We start from the raw sequence: 18,247 nt of genomic DNA, 5'->3' as shown, positions 1-18,247 counted from the left end.
GAGGTGGTGAGATTAATCACTGGGTGTCATAAATGAAATGTGCTGGTTCAAAAGAATCCAGCACAATTTCCCTGGCTGGGATGAGGGCTGGCAGTCGTGGGTTTTCCTGGACAGCGTTGGGCCCATACACTCTGGAGGAGCCTGAGTGCGCTACCGTGAAAAGATGGGAGCATGAAGAATGTTCGCCATCACCTGGAGATTCAGGGTCAAATGAGTCAGTGTTCTGTTTTGGCTGCCCAGGTTTTGGGGGGTGCTAAATGTCTTTACCAGCCCAGGAAACCTGTGGTCCCCGAACTATCCAGGACAATGGAGGAAAATTCGAAATGAAAATACTTCGTGCAAACTCGAAAGCTCATCCATGAGAAACTAACAACTTGTTCTGCACATGAATCTTCTGAGTTTGGTTTTCTGGTTTACAAATCCACAGCGGATCAGAAATAGCAAGTTACAAAATGAAACAGAGCAAACTATACATGAAATAACAATGGGCAATGAGGAAACTCTGGAAAATAACACAAACACAGCAGACATGGGACCTCCAAGAACATCTCCGTTTGGGCCATTAAATGTAGGAGCAAATAGCTCTATGGACTGCAGCAGGTCTTATGTTTATCTACAAATTTCACCACCACACACACCACACACTTACAAACATAAGCAGGTCTTATGTTTATCTACAAATTAAGAAACATGTTCATAATTACGATGTTCAGGTGCCCTGAGGAGACTGATAATCCTTGCAGTTTATGGAGTCAACGGATGCAATAATATGTTTAAGCACAGTCCTATCTCTCACACATATTAGTGGGCTCATACATGGTTCTTAATATGTAACAGGCATTGTTATCTAGCATTTGACGGTGCTCATTTCAGACAAAGAAAATGAGGCTCAGAGAAATTGACTAACTTTCTTAAATCACAGGGTCATTAAGTAATGAAGCATGAATTCAAACCCCAGCAGCCGAGCCCCAACCCTGCTTTTAAGTACCACAACACATAGCTCACGTGTGACACTTCCAGATAGCCAGAAGCTTTATTCTATTGGAAACACATCCTACTGCGCTCTAGAATAAAATTATTGGAAATACGTCTTTAAAAGGAAACTAACTAATGTAACTCTTTGGAGCCTGGGGGAGCCTGTGCTATTCTCATTAAGCAAGAGTATTAATGAGTTGATTTCAAAGTTTATTAAATGACTAAGTGTGGGAAACAAATTAGGAAAGAAACTATTCAGAGGAATAAAACTGACAGAAACAGAAGTTTTAAGGTTATAATGTCCTCATGTTACAAAGCATGTGTCTGTAGGCTGATATAGGCCCAAATCTATTGAATTCCTATGGACTGATGGTTTTGCACACACATTAGATCTCTTTTGGAAAAAATAAACACATACATTTGATAAGGAAGGTTGGTAGTAGTAAAATAGATTGTGCCGTTGAGTGCAGGTGATTGTCACATTCTGTGGTATAAAGATAACCAGCTATGGAGTAGAGGGCTGGATTTGATTGCTGTCTCTACTATTTGTAAGCTCTTTGACTTTGTGCAAGTTAACTCCTTGTATCTTTCATTTTCTTATCTGCAAGGCTGGGAAAAGAGTAATATGTGCTTGCCAAGTTATGAGGGAGGATTAAACGAATTGGTCTTCATGTATTTCTTAAGACATGGTACTAGATCAGAGTTGGCGAGCTCTTTTCTGTAAAAGGTCAGACTTTGAAATATTTTCAGCATTCCTGGCTACCAGGACAGAACTGCAGCCACTAAATTACTGAATTCTTTTCTTTTCGTGGGAAAATAGCCATACAAAATACAGAAATTAATGAGCACAGTTGTGTTACAATGAGCCTTCATTTACAAAAACAAGCAGTGGGTCAGACCTGACCTCAGGACTGTGGTTTGCTGACTCCTTCACAAGACACATGAGGGTTAATATCATCAAAGGATTTTGATGAGAAGTCATTGGCATACTATATGAAAAGTATGTGGTAGAGTATCTTGCCCGTGAAAGGTGTTTAGCGAATGATAGTTATTATTATAAGGCAGATACTTTATATGTAACCTAGAAAATTACATACGACTTTCCAATCATCAGACCCTCTGTCCTTGCTTCTTAATTTTCATCAAGGAAGGTTAAGAGACAAGGTTAACTTAGCTAAGAAGTAACTATGTGCAAGAATAAATGCAAGCAAAATGACAGAATTTGATTACAGTTCCAAGATTCCTAGTTCAAAACAGAATAGGAAGAAAGGCTAATTTTCTCCTGATGTGGCCTTCCCTGACCTCGCAATATCTCCAAAGAAGGCTGTAGACCCTTTCTCCTTTATAAAACATTAAATGTGACTACCTTATATTAGTAACAGGTGTATTAATGGGGGTGCTGATGGCAGGCAGGGAACAGGCTGAATGACATGAATTCTTCCCTTCATAAATGGGCGTCTTTCCATGAAAGCACAACATCATTTGTTGAATTTCAAGTAGACTAGAATTTCAGACCTGGAAACATTTGCCTTGAAGCATCAAAATAATTGAATACTGTAATGGCTCAGCACCTGGTTTAAAGTTATAATACCAGGATTTACATTATTCTTAGCCACAGGCATATTTTTCACCAGCTTTTAACAACCCACCTCCTTTTCCCCTTCCCTCCCACACAATAACTGGGATGACTTGTCTAGATCGTAGGCAAAAATTCACTTAGCACATCAGCTCCTGGAAACAAATGCACTTAACCAGAAAAATAGGGACATCAACCAGCCAAGATGCATCCTCATTTAATAGAGCTTGAAACTACTATAATCTGTAAAGTACAGTGAGAAGAAGAAGTTTCACCTGCCTGCACATCAGTCATTGATTCTCCATTTGATTTGGAGGGACTCTGAGGGACCGACCTGAGCCTGAGAAGAGGCAAGATTCCCCTTCAAGGACACACCGGGAACTTACGGACCTCTTTCTCCATGGTGCAGAGCACAGAGGTAATTACATAATTGTCTGTTCAATTACTTTTTTCAAGAGTCACAATCTCAAATTGCATAAGCCACCAGAGAAATGGCATCAGTGAATGAAGCAGTTCATTTCAGGGACTTCAGTTAATGGAAAGGGGTGTGTCTCAATAAAGACTCATACAGTCAACTGTTTCCATGCTGGCATACCCCACTGTTAATTGATTTCCCACATGTTCAAGGCAGCAGGAAATGTCATTTTTAATACTTTTATTTTTGGCTTTACAGAATTACTGCAAAGATAGTACAAAGTTCCTGAAAATCCAATGGGGATACCCAGTGCCCCTATTATTGACATCTTACATTAGGATGGTATATTATTATTATTATATATTAGTATAGTATTATATATTAGTGTAGTGTTATACATTAGTATAGTGTTATACATATGCATAGTATCTGTGATATACATTATTCATTACTATTAGTGCTACTAATTATTATACATTAGTATGTATAACAATACATACTAATAATATATATTATACATATGTATAGTATTATACATTGGTATTAGTATTAGCAATAATTACTGTATGTTAGTATGGTATATTATTAGTATGGCGTAGTTATTATTATTAACTGAAGCCCATATTTTAACCAAAAGTATAAATGGTAAATGTTCTGGTATTTCAATATTGATCACTGTGATAGGCAGAATAATTGATTCCCTCAAAGATGTCCCAAATACACAGGCAGAATAATTGTTCTCCAAACATTTTGAAGACGTTCCAATCTTTGGAACCTATGAATAGCCTACCTTACATGGCAAAAGAGACTGTGAAGATGTGACTGAGATAAGGGTTAATCTAATGGAGAGACTGGGAGCTTGTCCTGGACTATTCTGGCGGACCCACGGGAATCACACATGTCCTTATTAGAAGAAGGCAGGAGGGTCAGAGTGAAAGGAGCTGTGATGAAGGCAGCAGAGATAGGAGTGATGTGGCCATGAGCAAAGGAACACTGGAAGGGAAGCTTCCGGAAATGGAAAACAGTCAGGAGATGGATTATACCTGAGAGCCTCAGAAGAAATTGAGCCTTGAAGACACCTTCAGGGGATAATGATGTTGACGATTCTCTTGCTAGTCCAAAATTATCTTTGTTCAGATTTCAAATCATGAGGCACATGTCCCAGGGGCCCAGCCTAGACAAAAGAAAAGCTTCATAGATAAAGTCTTATTAAGAGAAATCAGAATAGGCCATTGAGGATTTTTCTTTAGACCCTTGAAATTGAACAGACTGACAATGCACTCTGAAACGGTGCTCTCTCTGCTTGCATAATTTTCAAAAGCATAGTCACCCCATCTGTAATGACACTTCACCTGCAAACCCAGTAAGACCCATTTTAGATTTCTGAACTGGAGGATAATACATGAGTGCTGTTGTAAGACTATGCTAGTGGTAATTTGTTGCAGCAGCAAAAGGAGCTAACACAGGCATCAATTCAATGAGAAAGAAATACTCCGTTCCATCAAACACAGACTCATCTGCTAGGCCCCCATTGTGCAGAGGGTGTATGTCTGCTGTGTGACACTAGTCTTAAAGGGGACTCAGACTGTGCCCCCTCTGTATCTGAGACCTTAAAACAGCACTTGACACAGAGAAAAGACTCATTATATATGGATTAAAGTAATGCTTTTTAGCCCTTGAAGAACTGCTATATCAATGGTTGTCTTTGATATGCTATGCATTCTTTATTCTTCTTTGGCAAGAAGTGTGAGAAATATCAACTCTATTTATCTCTGTCCACTTATGGCTCCTGAAGTACTTATCCTTATTTCCCAGCAACTTTAAGTATGTCTTTGGTTTCTTATTATGGAACAAAATGAGATACATACTTAACGGTTTGCAGATTAAGTATCATTGCAGATGGGGTGACTATGCTTTTGAAAATTATGCAAGCAGAGAGAGCACGGTTTCAGAGTGCATTGTCAGTCTTTCACTTTCAAGGGTCTAAAGAAAAAAAAAAAACTCATTGGCCTATTTTGATTTCTCTTAATAAGACTCTAATTGTGAAGCTTTCCTTTTGTTTGGGTTGGGCCCCTGGGATAAGCGCCTCATGACTTGAAATCTGAACGAAGATAATGTTGGACTAACAAGAGAATCATCAACATCATTATTCTTTAAAACTCTGCAAAGCCCAGTGTGTTTGCACCATTAGACTTCAGTTTTCCTCTGCAAAGAGAAATCAAAGGCGATATGAGAAGACCACACACACACACACACACACACACACACACAAAGCACAGAAATGGGAATCTCAGGATCAATACATTATTTTTTTCCCAGAGAGGTTCTGATGGGAGAAAGGGCTTTTCTGCATCTGTTTCCCTACATCTTGCCCCTCTTGCCCACGCTTGTCCTTTCCCCCTGCACAAACACACTGTAGACCTAGCCATTGGACACCACTGCCTGTGTTTTCCCTGTTTCCTCTTTGACACCTGAACCCTGGCAAGGAAGGCATAGGCTATGCCATCCTGGGTAATTATAGTTTGAACATTTTCCCCCAAGTGTCATGTTGAAATGTGATCCCCAATGTTGGAGGTGGGGTCTGGAGGGAGGTGTTTGAATCATGACGGCAGATCCCTCATGAATAGCTTGGCACCATTCCTTTGGAGATGAGTGAGTTCACAGAAGAGCTGATTGTTGAAAAAAGCCTGGTCTCCTCTCATTCTCTCACTGTCTTGCGCCTTCTCTCTCTTGCTCCCACCCTCCCCGTGTGATGCACTGGCTCCCCTTAGCCTTCCACCGTGATTGTAAGCTTCCTGAGGCCCTCACCAGGGCACTATGCTTTGTGTACAGCCTGCAAAACTGTGAGGTAAATAAACATCTTTTCGTTATAAATTATCCAGTCTCAGATATTCCTTTTTAGTAACATAAAAATGGCTTAACACTCTAAGCCGGTTTTGAGCACATTCCATTGAGGTCTGCTCACAGGTGATTGTCTCCTCCACACACCCCTGTGTTCTGTGCTGTTGCTGTTGGTGCATCCCTCTCATGATGTCGCTGCTGCGGACACAGCCTGCCCCTCCTCCCCAGAGTTACATTTCCATAGACCTTGCTCTTCCTATATATTCCAGAAGCAACTCAGTTGGGGTGTGGCCAAGAAGGGTGACAATCACAGAAATGGTTTCTCTCTTCTGCCTCCTTCAGGAAAATCTGGGCTGCAAAATCTGCTTCTACTGATACCTGGCTGTGGCCAAGGTCTTTCCACCCCTCCAAGGCCTCCATTTTTTATCTTCATAAGACAGAACGATCCAACCTGCCTATCAGTATTGTGAGTATTTGATGGCTCCCCTGAAGTCCTGCAAGTTCTTGACTGCAGGTTCCCAGGAAATGGCAGATGTGACCAGCAATGATTCATTCATTGTTTCATTAATCAAGCCAGCTTCCACTGACGATCTACTGGGTGCAGGACTCTGGCATGGCAGGCTGTGCATTCTGCCCGCGCTCAGTTCACATTTCAGCCCGGTCTTTTGCTGCCTGGGTGAGCTGGGCTGAATTACAGATCCTTTGCACTTCAGTTTTCTCCCTTTTAAAATAAGTGCTATGGTGGCATTGCCCTCAGAATTGTTTTGCAAGGAAATCAATGAGTGTCTTGCACAATGTGTGCAAGACACATAATTGGCCCTAGAAACTTTTAAATAATAATAATGCCACTATTAAATTTATCGAAGGGCTCAGACAGTGTGAGTCCCGAGCTGTGTGTTAACCACTGTAATTATTACTAGTAATGATGTTATTTTAAACTTGTTTAATTATTCCTATATGTACACAGTAGTGTCCCCTTATTTGGGGTTTAACTTATACTGGTTTTAATTACCAAAGTTCAAAAATAGTAAGGTATTTTGAGATAGAGAGAAACCACATTCATAAGACTTGTGTTACAGTATATTGTTATAATTGTTCTACTTTACTATTAATTATTATTGTTAGTCTGTTATTGTGCTTAATTTATACTTCTATAATTTTAATTTTTTTGTAGAGATAGGGTCCTACTATGTTGCCCAGGCTGGTCTTGAACTCCTGGCCTTAAGCAATCTTCTTGCCTCTGCCTCCCAAAGCACTGGAATCACAGACAAAAACCACCATATCCAACTTCCTAATTTATAAATTAAACTTTAACATAGTTATATATGTATAGAAAAAACATAATATATGTAAGGTTTATACTATCTGCAGTTTCACCCATACACTGAGGGTCTTGGACTGTATCTTCTGCAGATAAGGGGGAATGACTGTATACACATATATGTACCTCTATGTGACCATACACATTTAGATGCAGGAGTAGGTGCAGGTGGATATAGGTACGGGGTATACACAGACAGACATAGAGATGTATTTTTCCTCTTCAAAGAGCAAGGACTTAGGAGAAAACAGAACTAACAAACTGGAACATAGATTCGAGGAAATTGCCCAGAACACAGAGAGACAAAGCCCTGAAAAATATTCTACAGAAGTTAAGAGACATGAAGGATAAAATAGGCAGGTGTTCCATAAGACGAGAGAAGAAGAATGAAGAGGAGCAGCATTTGAAGAGCTGAATCTAAGCATCATCTAAAGTTCATTTTTTTGAAATGCACCTTCAGATTCAAGAATTTACATCAAAACCCCAAGCAGAATTTTTCTAAGCCCGTGTCTAGGTAGCACTTGGTGAGTAAATTCAAGCAAACTTTAAAAATACAAAATAGTGGCCAGGCGCAGTGGCTCACACCTTAATCCCAGCAGACGTGATCACGAGGTCTGGAGTTCAAGACCAGTCTGGCCAGCATGGTGAAACCCTGTCTCTACTAAAAATACAAAAAATTAGCCAGGCATGGTGGCATGTGCCAGCTACTTGGGAGGATGAGGCAGGAGAATTGCTTGAATCCGAGATGCTGAGGTTGCAGTGAGCCGAGATCGCACCACTGCACTCCAGCCTGGACGACAGAGCGAGACTGTGTCATATATATATATATACGTGTATATATATGTATGTATACATATATACGCGTATATATATACACATATATGTGTGTGTGTGCGTGTGTGTGTGTGAAAATAATAAAAATTATGATAAATTTAATGATGATTAAATTTAAAAATATTAAAAATCAAATGACACTAAAATTCCAAGTAATAATAATATATAATTCTAACAATTTGGCATTGGATATTCTGTTTATGGTGGTTAAGTACATATAATTTGAAATTATGTTACAGTCCCCTAATGCTTAGATTTTTTTAAAAAATCAAGCATACTACAAAAGTCACTTAAAGATAAAATTATATATGTCCTTTTCAGGGACATAGATGGAATTGGAAGCCATTATCCTCAGCAAGCTAACGCAGAAACAGAAAACCAAACACTGCATGTTCTCCCTTAAATGTGGGAGCTGAAATGATGAGAACACATAGACACATGAGGAATAACAACACATACCGGGTCTTGTTGGAGGGGGAGAGTAGCGGGAAGGAGAGCATCAGGAAGAATAATTAATGGATGCTGGGCGTAATACCTCGGTGATGGGATGATCTGAGCAGCAAACCACCACGGCGCACGTTTACCCATGTAACAAACCTGCACATCCTGCACATGTACCCCAGAACTTAAAATAAAAGTTGAAGAAAAAAATACAATGATATAGACAGAATACAAGAAAACTAATGGAAAAAGTATGTACAATAAATGCCAACCAGGGAAAACCTGGTAAGGTTTTATTAAACATCAGAGAAATAGTATTCTAGGCAAAAATGTTCTGGATACAAATAGAATACTAAATAATGACATAAGAAACAACCTACGAGTTTGTAAGAAATCTAAAATTGGAAGTAACTAAGAACACAATTGGAATGTAAGTTGCTATCTGTACTGTCAGAAATATTAGGTGAATTTCACAAATAATTTTAAGAGTAAGAAGGTTTATCATACCTTACTTGGAAGCTGATGTGCCAAACAGATATGAATGAGGAGGAAGAGCAATACAGGAGCAAATTTTAACTAAAGGACTTATTTAAATGAAAGAATATGCATTTCCTCTTAACACAAAATATCATTTCTAATGATATACAAAATCTTTAAACAAATAATATAAAACCAAACGCTTTTTTGAGCAGTTGATTTCATCCATATAGATTCTTGTTATTTAATTATTAATTTATTTATTTATTTATTTATTTATTTATTTATTTATTTATCTAACTTTTATTTTAAGTTCAGGGGTGCATGTGCAGGTTTATTATATAAGTAAACTTGTATCATGGGGGTTTGTTGCATAGACTACTTTATAATCACACAGGTATTAAGCCTAGTAGCCATTAGTTGTTTTTCCCGACTCCCTCCCTCCTCCCATCCTTCACCCTTTAGTAGGCCAGAGTATGTTGTTCCCCTCTATGAAGACGTTTTTTGTTTTTTGTTTTTGAGATAGGGTCTCACTCTCTCACCCAGGCTGGAGTGCAGTGGTGCAATATTGACTCTTGCAGCCTCCACCTCCTGGGCTCAGGTGATCCTCCCACCTCAGCCTCCCAAGTGGCTGGGATTACAGGGCCATGTCATCACACGCAGCTAATTCTGTATTTTTTGTAGAGATGGGGTTTTGGTATATTGCCCAAGCTGGTCTCGAACTCCTGGGCTCAAGTGACCCCCTGCCTCAAACCTCCCAAAGTGCTGAAAACACATTTTTAAATCAGAAAAATATTAAAAGTAAACCAAATCTTCATAGATTTGGGATTTATATAAAACAGGAAACTATAATACAAATGAGAAACATTTAGAGTTGAACCACAATGAAAACAAGGTCTACAGATCCTGGCACAGGTGCGGAAACGATGTGTAGAAGACACATCACCATACATGTGTTCTGGAAGTGAGAATTTTAGAAAACAGAACAAAAGAGTAACAGTGAGTAGAGTAAAGAAAGCAATTAGAAATAGAGAAATTAGTTTGAAGGAAATCACAGGAGCCATTGAAAGAACCAGTAAAACCAACATGGAATCTTCAAAGAAACCAAGGAAACGGCAAAACCATTCGAATGATCAATCGAAAGAAACTGTGTGTGTATGTGTGCGTGTGCGTGTGTGCATGTGCTGTGTGTGTGTGTTTAATAATAACGGTAAAGACAAGAGAAGGGACAGCTATAGATAAATTATCGTCTTTGGAGAAGATCAGAGATAGTTTTCCTCCTCATTCTTGAACTTCCTTCTCAGCTTCAATAAGAATGGTGACTCTCTTGCAGGGCGTGTGGGAAGGAATTAAACTTCAGTTTTGTTCAGACTTTCTAAAAAACAAATAAGTAACAGCTGTATGAGAGACAAAGCTAATAAAATGTGTGGCATTATGAAACGATTGAGATCACATCTGATATTAGGAAAGGCATTGTTAGAAAAATATGCAAACACTGGCCTTTGCAAACTTATCTCTACTGTAAGAACCTATAAAAACAAGGGTAATGTTGTCAGAACTTCTGAGCCAGCATTAATGAATATCCTATTTTTGTTTTTGTTTTTGAGACAGAATTTCGCTCTTGTTGCCCAGGCTGGAATGCAATGGCGTGATCTCAGCTCACTGCTACCTCTGCCTCACGGGTTCCAGCAATTCTCCTGCCTCAGCCTCCCAAGTAGCTGGGACTAAAGGCACCTGCCACCACGCCCAGCTAATTTTTGTATTTTTAGTAGAGATGGGGTTTCACCATGTTGGCCAGGCTGCTCTCGAACTCCTTATCTCAGATGATCCACCCGCCTCAGCCTCCCAAAGTGCTGGGATTACAGGCGTGAGCCACCGCACTCAGCCTTTTAATGAGTTTCTGACAGAAAATTTGTCTTGCAACCAAATCAGGTTGTGTGTGGACTTCCCCTTCTTGGTGAGCCTCCTACACTCACGTGAACCTGCGTGTGCTCTGGTGCCCACACTCTGCCCTTTATGTATTAGTAGGAGCACAGCTTTCATGGTGGAGATAAAGATTGAAGAAGAAGGGATTAGCGAGTCTTGAATGAAAAGAACTTGGTAGTAAGAATAATTTGTAAAATATCCTATCTGATCATTTTTACAGTATCAAATTTGGTCCATCTGCTGTTACATGCAGGGGCTATACAGAAGTTTGTTTTTCTGAACAAGAAGGATTTATTAAAAAGTAATTAACATTTATAATAATATTGTTATTATTTTAAGCGCCCATTAGGGCAGATGTCTAAAAAATAGTTATAATTTATCTCCAATCTTTACAAAATCACAGCAAGGGAGATATTGTTATACCCATTTCACAGATGTAAAAGCTTGAGGCAGTCACTAGTTATAGCAGAGCCAGGATTCTCAGCCATGTCCCTCCAGAACTAAAGTCTAGCTCTTTAAAATTCATTGTTATCTTTCCAATTAGAGGGAAAAAATGTGTAGACTGACAGGTGACTTCTCAACCAAAATCATTGAAAGTATCTCAGCAAAAATATCCTTTAAGAATGATAGTGAAATAGACTTTTCAGACAAAGAGAAACTGTCTTTGTTACCAGAAGACCCACATTAAAGAAAATATCAAGGGTTGTTATTCAGGAAGAATGAAATAATCCCAAATCTTGGCCAAAACACACACACATGCACACGCACACATACACACACACACACACACACACACACACACACACACACACACCCCAAAACAACAACAATAACAAAAGACCAAGACGGAATTAAATCATCACAAAGGGTGAATATACAGAATGAATAATGACCACATAAAACATAACACAAATACAAATTATCACGTGAGAAATTTAATGCACACATAAACAGAATTAACATGCATGGCAAAATGGCATTTAATTCAAAAAGTGCATAAATGAAGTTAAACAATTCTAAGATTTGTGCCTTTTCCTGGAAAAGAAGAAAAGCCACAATTAATACAACCATTAATATTTCAGTTATCCATATTGCAATCTTTATGATAATCACTTAGACAGAGTAATATTATTTATAATTTCCTAATTCATAGGGAAAATATGTAAATAAACATTTTCTAATTTGGAATAAGAAAAGACAAAACAGGCAAGACAAACAGAAAAACAAAAGCAGATTAAGCTGACAGTCCAAATATATTAAGAATTGCATTACGTATAAGGAGACTGAATCTAACAATTAAAACAGAAATAAGCATCTCTTTGGATTAAAATAAAATTATAGGAGATTCACTTAAAACAGAGACAGAGAAAGATTGAAAAAATTAGACCATGCAAGCTATACCGAAGAAAGATTTTGTGACCAGAAAAATATCTGACAAATTAGTCTTTAAGATAAAATGTACAACTAGAGATAAAGAGACTTCGTAAAAGTTTAAAATCATTGATAAAATAGAATGATTCTCAATGTGCTTGCACCTAAATAGTTTAGCCTCAAAAGGTGGTTATTTTGGGTGACATTGATTGTATGCTTCTATATGTATTCTGCTTTATGTTTTTAAATCTATGTCTATTAGTCTGTTTTCACACTGCTGTAAAAATACTACCTGAGACTGGGTAATTTATGAAGGAAAGAGGCTTAATTGACTCACAGTTCCACATGGCTGGGGAGACCTCAGGAAACTTACACTCATGGCAGAGGGCGAAGGGGAAGCAAGGACTTTCTTCACATGGTGGCAGGAGAGAGACGTGTGAGTGCAGGAAAACTGCCATTTATCAAACCACCAGATCTCATGAGAACTCACTCACTATCATGAGAACAGCATGGGGGAAACTATCCTCATGATGCAATCACTTCCTTCCCTTGACACATGGGGATTACAATTTGAGATGACATTTAGGTGAGAACCCAGAGCCAAACCATATCACTGTATTTTTAATTGTTCACAATAAATATATGAGGAACTGCTATAGGATTAAATAAGAAACTACTCATATTTGTTCGACATGCGATTAACCCCTAGCAAGCATTCAGTAAATGGTAACTGGCATCATCACACATATCACTATCATCATTAACATTTTTGTAATTGAAACAGAACAATGGTGAAATAGGAAAAAGTAGGAACTGGAGTCCTACAGAGCCAATTGTTTTTCCTATAATTTATTCATAAAAGCAAAGCATGAGAGTCATTTGTCTCACGCAGCATTTATAAGCCATCCTCCCTGAGACATTTAGGGCTCATCTGCTGCAAGTCATGGAAGATACGAAAGTATAACCACTATTTAGTATTTCCATCACTCCTGTAGGCCCTGTCTTTGATCCAGTTTGACTTAGTTGTGTTTCCAGAACTCCAAGTACCTGATCATATCTTGGGGTCATGTGAGGGAAACTTGGCCTTGAGGAAAGGGGCTTCACAGACAGGCCGTTTATTGTTACTCTCCCAGGAAATTCAGTCCGGAGCCCAGAGCCTAGGCTTCCATGAGTAACTCCTGACATCTGCTGGCCAATGTGCTCCTGGCCTGTTCACTGCATGCTAAGAGCCAGAGAATGCTCCCTCGGGACAATGTCTGTGTTGGATTTTTTTAAAAAAAAATATTTAGAGAACTTTATTATAGTGTTTATCTCAAAGAAAGAATAAAAAATTCAACTATTAAAAGGCCAGGCATTCTCTAATTTTCATGAACTGTAAGTAGAAATGATAAGGAAAATAAATGTCCAAACACGCAAATAACCATCAGGTTAAAGTAGGAATTAAAATCTCAATTACAAGCTATTTAGGAATTAACAAAATGACATTGCATATCAAACTATAGAAAGGCAACAAAACTGCAACCAGAGGCTGACTCTTATGACTAAAAAACTGATAGATTTTTTTTTCCTTGTGGTTACGTTGGTAAATTCTTCGGTGGTAATTTCTGAGATTTTGGTGCACCTGTCACCTGAGCAGTGTGCACGGCACCCAATATGTAGTCTTGTATCCCTCACTCCACCTCCCAACATTCCCCGAGTCCCCAAAGTCCTTATGTCATTCTTATGCCTTTGCATCCTCATAGCTTAACTCCCACTTACAAGTGAGAACATGCAATGTTTGGTTTTCCATTCCTGAGTTACTTCACTTATGCATTTGAGAGAGCTCACAGCTCAATTCACCCTTCAGGCTTATGAGTCCAGAAGCTTTTGCGCAGCCAAATTGAAAAAAAAAACACTGATACTTATAAAGTGAGAGGAAGCCCTGATGGGAGATTTGCCTAAAGGGTAGGAGCCTGGATGTTGAAGTCTGTCTCATAAACCTATGCTCACCTCCTAGTGGTACATCTGTATCCCAGCTAAATAACACCTTTGTGCCTCAGTTTCCTTGTCTGTGAAATGGGGCTGAAAATATGACCTACATGATAAGATTATTATGGGATGGAAGCAGTTCAGGCACATATATATATATAATATATATATATCTATATGGTAGAACAGTTCCTTGAAAAGAACAATTTCTTAACATATGAACATTGTTATTAAACCTTAAAATTGTGACTTATACAATCTAATAAAGCTATTAATCAACCTAATTTACTGCACATTTATTTTAAAAATCCCTAAATTATGGGGGCTATTTCCATTCTGCCAGCACTGCAGGAAGCTGCAGATAGCTCTGGAAAATAGTAAATGTGCTGTATATAACAACTTCTTTTATACCCTGCTTTTATTCTAAAGTATGAGACGTCCTGGGCATAAATCTGGCTGAGAAGTCTTTTATTGTTACTATTAACGTGAAAATGAGCTTGTGTAATGCACTCTGATTGTGTCTAAATCATCCCAGCTCCTGGTCTGTTTCACATTGTCTCAGACAAAGAACACTGGGCCTTATATAGTAATCACACATTAATAGGCATTAGTTGTGGTACAAAGAGCTTTTTTAGTGGATTAATTGAAACTCTCGCTGTGCAAGCTTGAGGACCTCAGCTAGTGACATTGAACATGCACTCTTACAATTAATGATAAAAACTAAATATTGTCCTGGATCCCACTGCCAACATTTTGCTTAGGAAATCACCAGCCTGAGCTATTCTCACGTTAGAACTTGGAATCCCACAGATGGGCTGTACAGCATAAAGACTGAAGCATGGATCCTATATGCAAGGCAATGAGGTTTACATGCTGGTTCTGCTAGCTACTAACTATGTGACCTGGCGGGAGTCAGGGGTGCTCTCTGAGCATCAGTTTCTTCATCTGCAAAATGACAATTACAGAAAGAGTCCCTATCTCATTCAGTCACCGTGAGGACAAAGTGAACCAGCTTGTGTGTGAACGCACCCATCATAGAACCCGGCATGTAAAGAGTGCAAAGTAAGTGTTAGTTGTTATTATTATTATTAGTGTATTAATTGGGTCCTCACAGGAAATACATGGTACACTCAAAATGGGATTGAATTTAATAAATTTAATAAAGATAGTAGTTAAATAGATTGGACAACATTAAATAAATGGGAGATGGCACTGCACCCAGGACCTAGCAACAGTGGGAAGCCATCACACTAACTCCGTACCACTACCCCAACCAAAGGAACAAGAGGAGGGGACAGTTGCCACATCATACAGGAGCTTTGGCATTAAGAAGGCCTTGACATCTGACGCCACGTAAGCTGTGGCCTCCATAAAAGGAACACAGACAACGCCAAGTTGTGGAGAGCAGGGAGAGAGGGAAGGTAATAAATCTCTTGACTTCTCTCTTCTTTTGCCCCTGAAAACCCAGCGTCTCCAGTCAGAAAACTAACCAGAAGCCAGAGAGCAGAGGAAGCCAGGTGATGCAATATGAAGAGGTCAGCCTACAGGTTAGAGTAGTGCAGGGTGCGCTAGGGTTAGGAATACATCTGGAGGGGAGATTGGCAAATATCAGTCCCCAAGGAGAGTGGTCTTGGGGCCATCTATATTATGCATGCAATAAGTATGAATAAACTGAGCAAATATTACCAATATAGCTGCATACCCCATTGCCAAGAAACACCAAGGGAACAAATATAACTGTGGAAGTGACTCAGTGCCTTCGAGTCTGGTTCTGGACTGCGAACAGGAAGAGTGATAATCCTAACAAAAACAACTGAATAAAAATAGTAACAGCAACTGGCATTTCTATAATACTTTGTAATTTTCAAGTTGCTTTCATGTATATAACCACATTTCAGCCTCGTAATAACTCTATTGGAAGGTAGGTATTTATTTCCATTTTAAAATGAGAAAATTGAGGATGAAGTGTTTAGTTGGCTGAGATCAAAATCCCTTGTGTAATTCTTGCTTAAATTTCCTAGAGGATGCATGAAAAATGTTGATATTACATGTTAGTGTTCAGGAATACAAGATGTGGAATTTACTTGTTTTACTCATGTGTTGTGAGGCTTGTAATGTGTCAAGCTCTGTTCTAGACACTGGGGATGCAGCAGTGACCAAAACAAAGCCCCGCCTATTTTTGAGCCGCAGTTACTTTGGAAGAGTCTGGAAGTCCTTCCAAAGTCCTTCTTACCTGGAAGAGTCAAGAAGTTAAAAGAGTTATTTATGACCCAGAAGTCCCAATAGAAATGAAAACATATATCCACAAAAAACCTTGGACATAAATATTCATAGCAGAATTGTTCATGATCGCCAAAGTGTGGAAATAGCCCAAATGCCTATCAGCTGAAAGATACATAAAATCGTATATCCACACTGAAATATTACTTAGCAATAAAAAGGAATGAAGTACTGATTTATACTACAGGAAAGAATCTTTAAATGATTACACTAAGTGAAAGAAGCTGGTCCCAAAAACTACTGATTATATGATTCCACTTGTATGAAAGATCCAGGTTAGGCAAATCTAGAGAAAAAATAAGTAGATTATTTAGGGCAGGAGCAATGAGTGAATGAGAATATTGGGAGGGTCAGTGATAGCAGCAGGAGGCAGCCAAATGCCCAGACAGACAGAGGTGGGACCCTGTGACCCCATCTCCAAGCTGAAGACAGTTGAAAACCTGAAAGCTACAAGTTAAATCCTTGGGCTGGATTGAGAACTTGTCTTCCTGTTTGGCACACTTTCCTCTGATTCATGCCTGCTCTTCACCTGTTTTACATATAGCCACCCTTGCCTAGTTGGTTTTCTACACTATCATGCCAACCTTTGGATGGTGTTGTCACTTTAACCTTTTTTGCATACTCACAAGCGAATCAGCACACACTCCCCATTCTGTGCCTATAACGTCCCCAGACTCAGTCAGTATTGGAGAATATGGCCTGACTTCAGGGAAAGAGATGGCCTGACTTCAGGGAAGATGACCTGTTCTTCTTGCCCCTTCTCGAGCTCCCCTCTCCATCTCCTCTCTCCACTGAGAGCTGTTTTCATCACTCAATAAATTCTCCACCTTCACCATCCTTAAATTGTCTGCATGACTTCATTCTTCTTGGATGTCACACAAGAGTTCAGGACCCACTGAGTGTGGGTACCCAGAAAGGCTGTCACACTAGCCCTTTGCCTTTGCTGGCAGAAGGCAACCACCCCATGGATGAGGCAAGGGGCCAGTAAGCTGCTAACATGCTGTGGACAGTTGAACTAAAGGAGCTCTGTAACACCTCCTCTGGGGTTTCAGGATCATGGGCACCCTCACCTGGGAGCTGCCACATTCCCCTCAAGGCAACATGCCTGGACTGGCCCCAGGTCCCACTCAGAGCTTGCTCCTCTGTTGACGCCCAAAGCAGCCAGCCAGGTTCTGCACTCGCTCACTCACTTGTTCCCTTCTGCAGGGGGTTAAGCACGGCAGATTGAGTAGATGGGCACCCCTCCCACAAGTCTGGCAAAGGGGGCTGAGAAAAATCCTGCATCAACAGCTAAATGATGTGGGGTTTCATTTTAGGGTAACAAAAATATTCTAAAATTGGTCATGTGATAAATGCATAATTCTGTGGATACTAAAAGTCAATTGCCTGTACACCTTAAACGAGTGAAGAGCATGTTATATGAATTGCATCTTTTTTTTTTCTTTAGACAGAGTCTGGCTCTGTCACCCAGGCTGAAGGGTAGTGGCACGATCTCGGCTCACCGCAACCTCTGCCTCCTGGGTTCAAACGATTCTCCTGCCTCTCAGCCTCCCAAGTAACTAGGATTATAGGCGTGCACCACCATGCCCAGCAAATTTTTATATTTTTAGTAGAGACTGAATTATATCTTAATAAGGCTTTTCTTTTCAATGCACTACCCCTTGAAGCCTGAGATTTTTATCTGGTGAGATGTTGAAACTTTTAGCCAAACTTCTCTTGGTAAACTTCATATACTGTACTTGACCCAAAATATAATTGTGAGATATTTTGGATGTTCGTCCCCACCCAGATCTCATGTTGAATTGTAATCCTCAGTGCTGGA

General features: G+C 39.4%; 1 long non-coding RNA gene across 1 annotated transcript in view; it reads left to right on the top strand.

Annotated features, from left to right (window-relative positions):
- Positions 1-2,696: 2,696 nt before the first annotated feature.
- Positions 2,697-18,247, top strand: part of LOC104662467 — a 37,771-nt gene continuing 22,220 nt past the window's right edge. The window contains exon 1 of the long non-coding RNA XR_004059744.1: positions 2,697-2,969. This is a non-coding gene — a long non-coding RNA (uncharacterized LOC104662467). The remainder of the gene's footprint in view (positions 2,970-18,247) is intronic.

The sequence above is a fragment of the Rhinopithecus roxellana genome, chromosome 10 (genome assembly GCF_007565055.1).
Source record: "Rhinopithecus roxellana isolate Shanxi Qingling chromosome 10, ASM756505v1, whole genome shotgun sequence".
Lineage (NCBI taxonomy): Eukaryota > Metazoa > Chordata > Mammalia > Primates > Cercopithecidae > Rhinopithecus > Rhinopithecus roxellana.
This window is presented reverse-complemented; position numbering and strand designations above follow the sequence as displayed.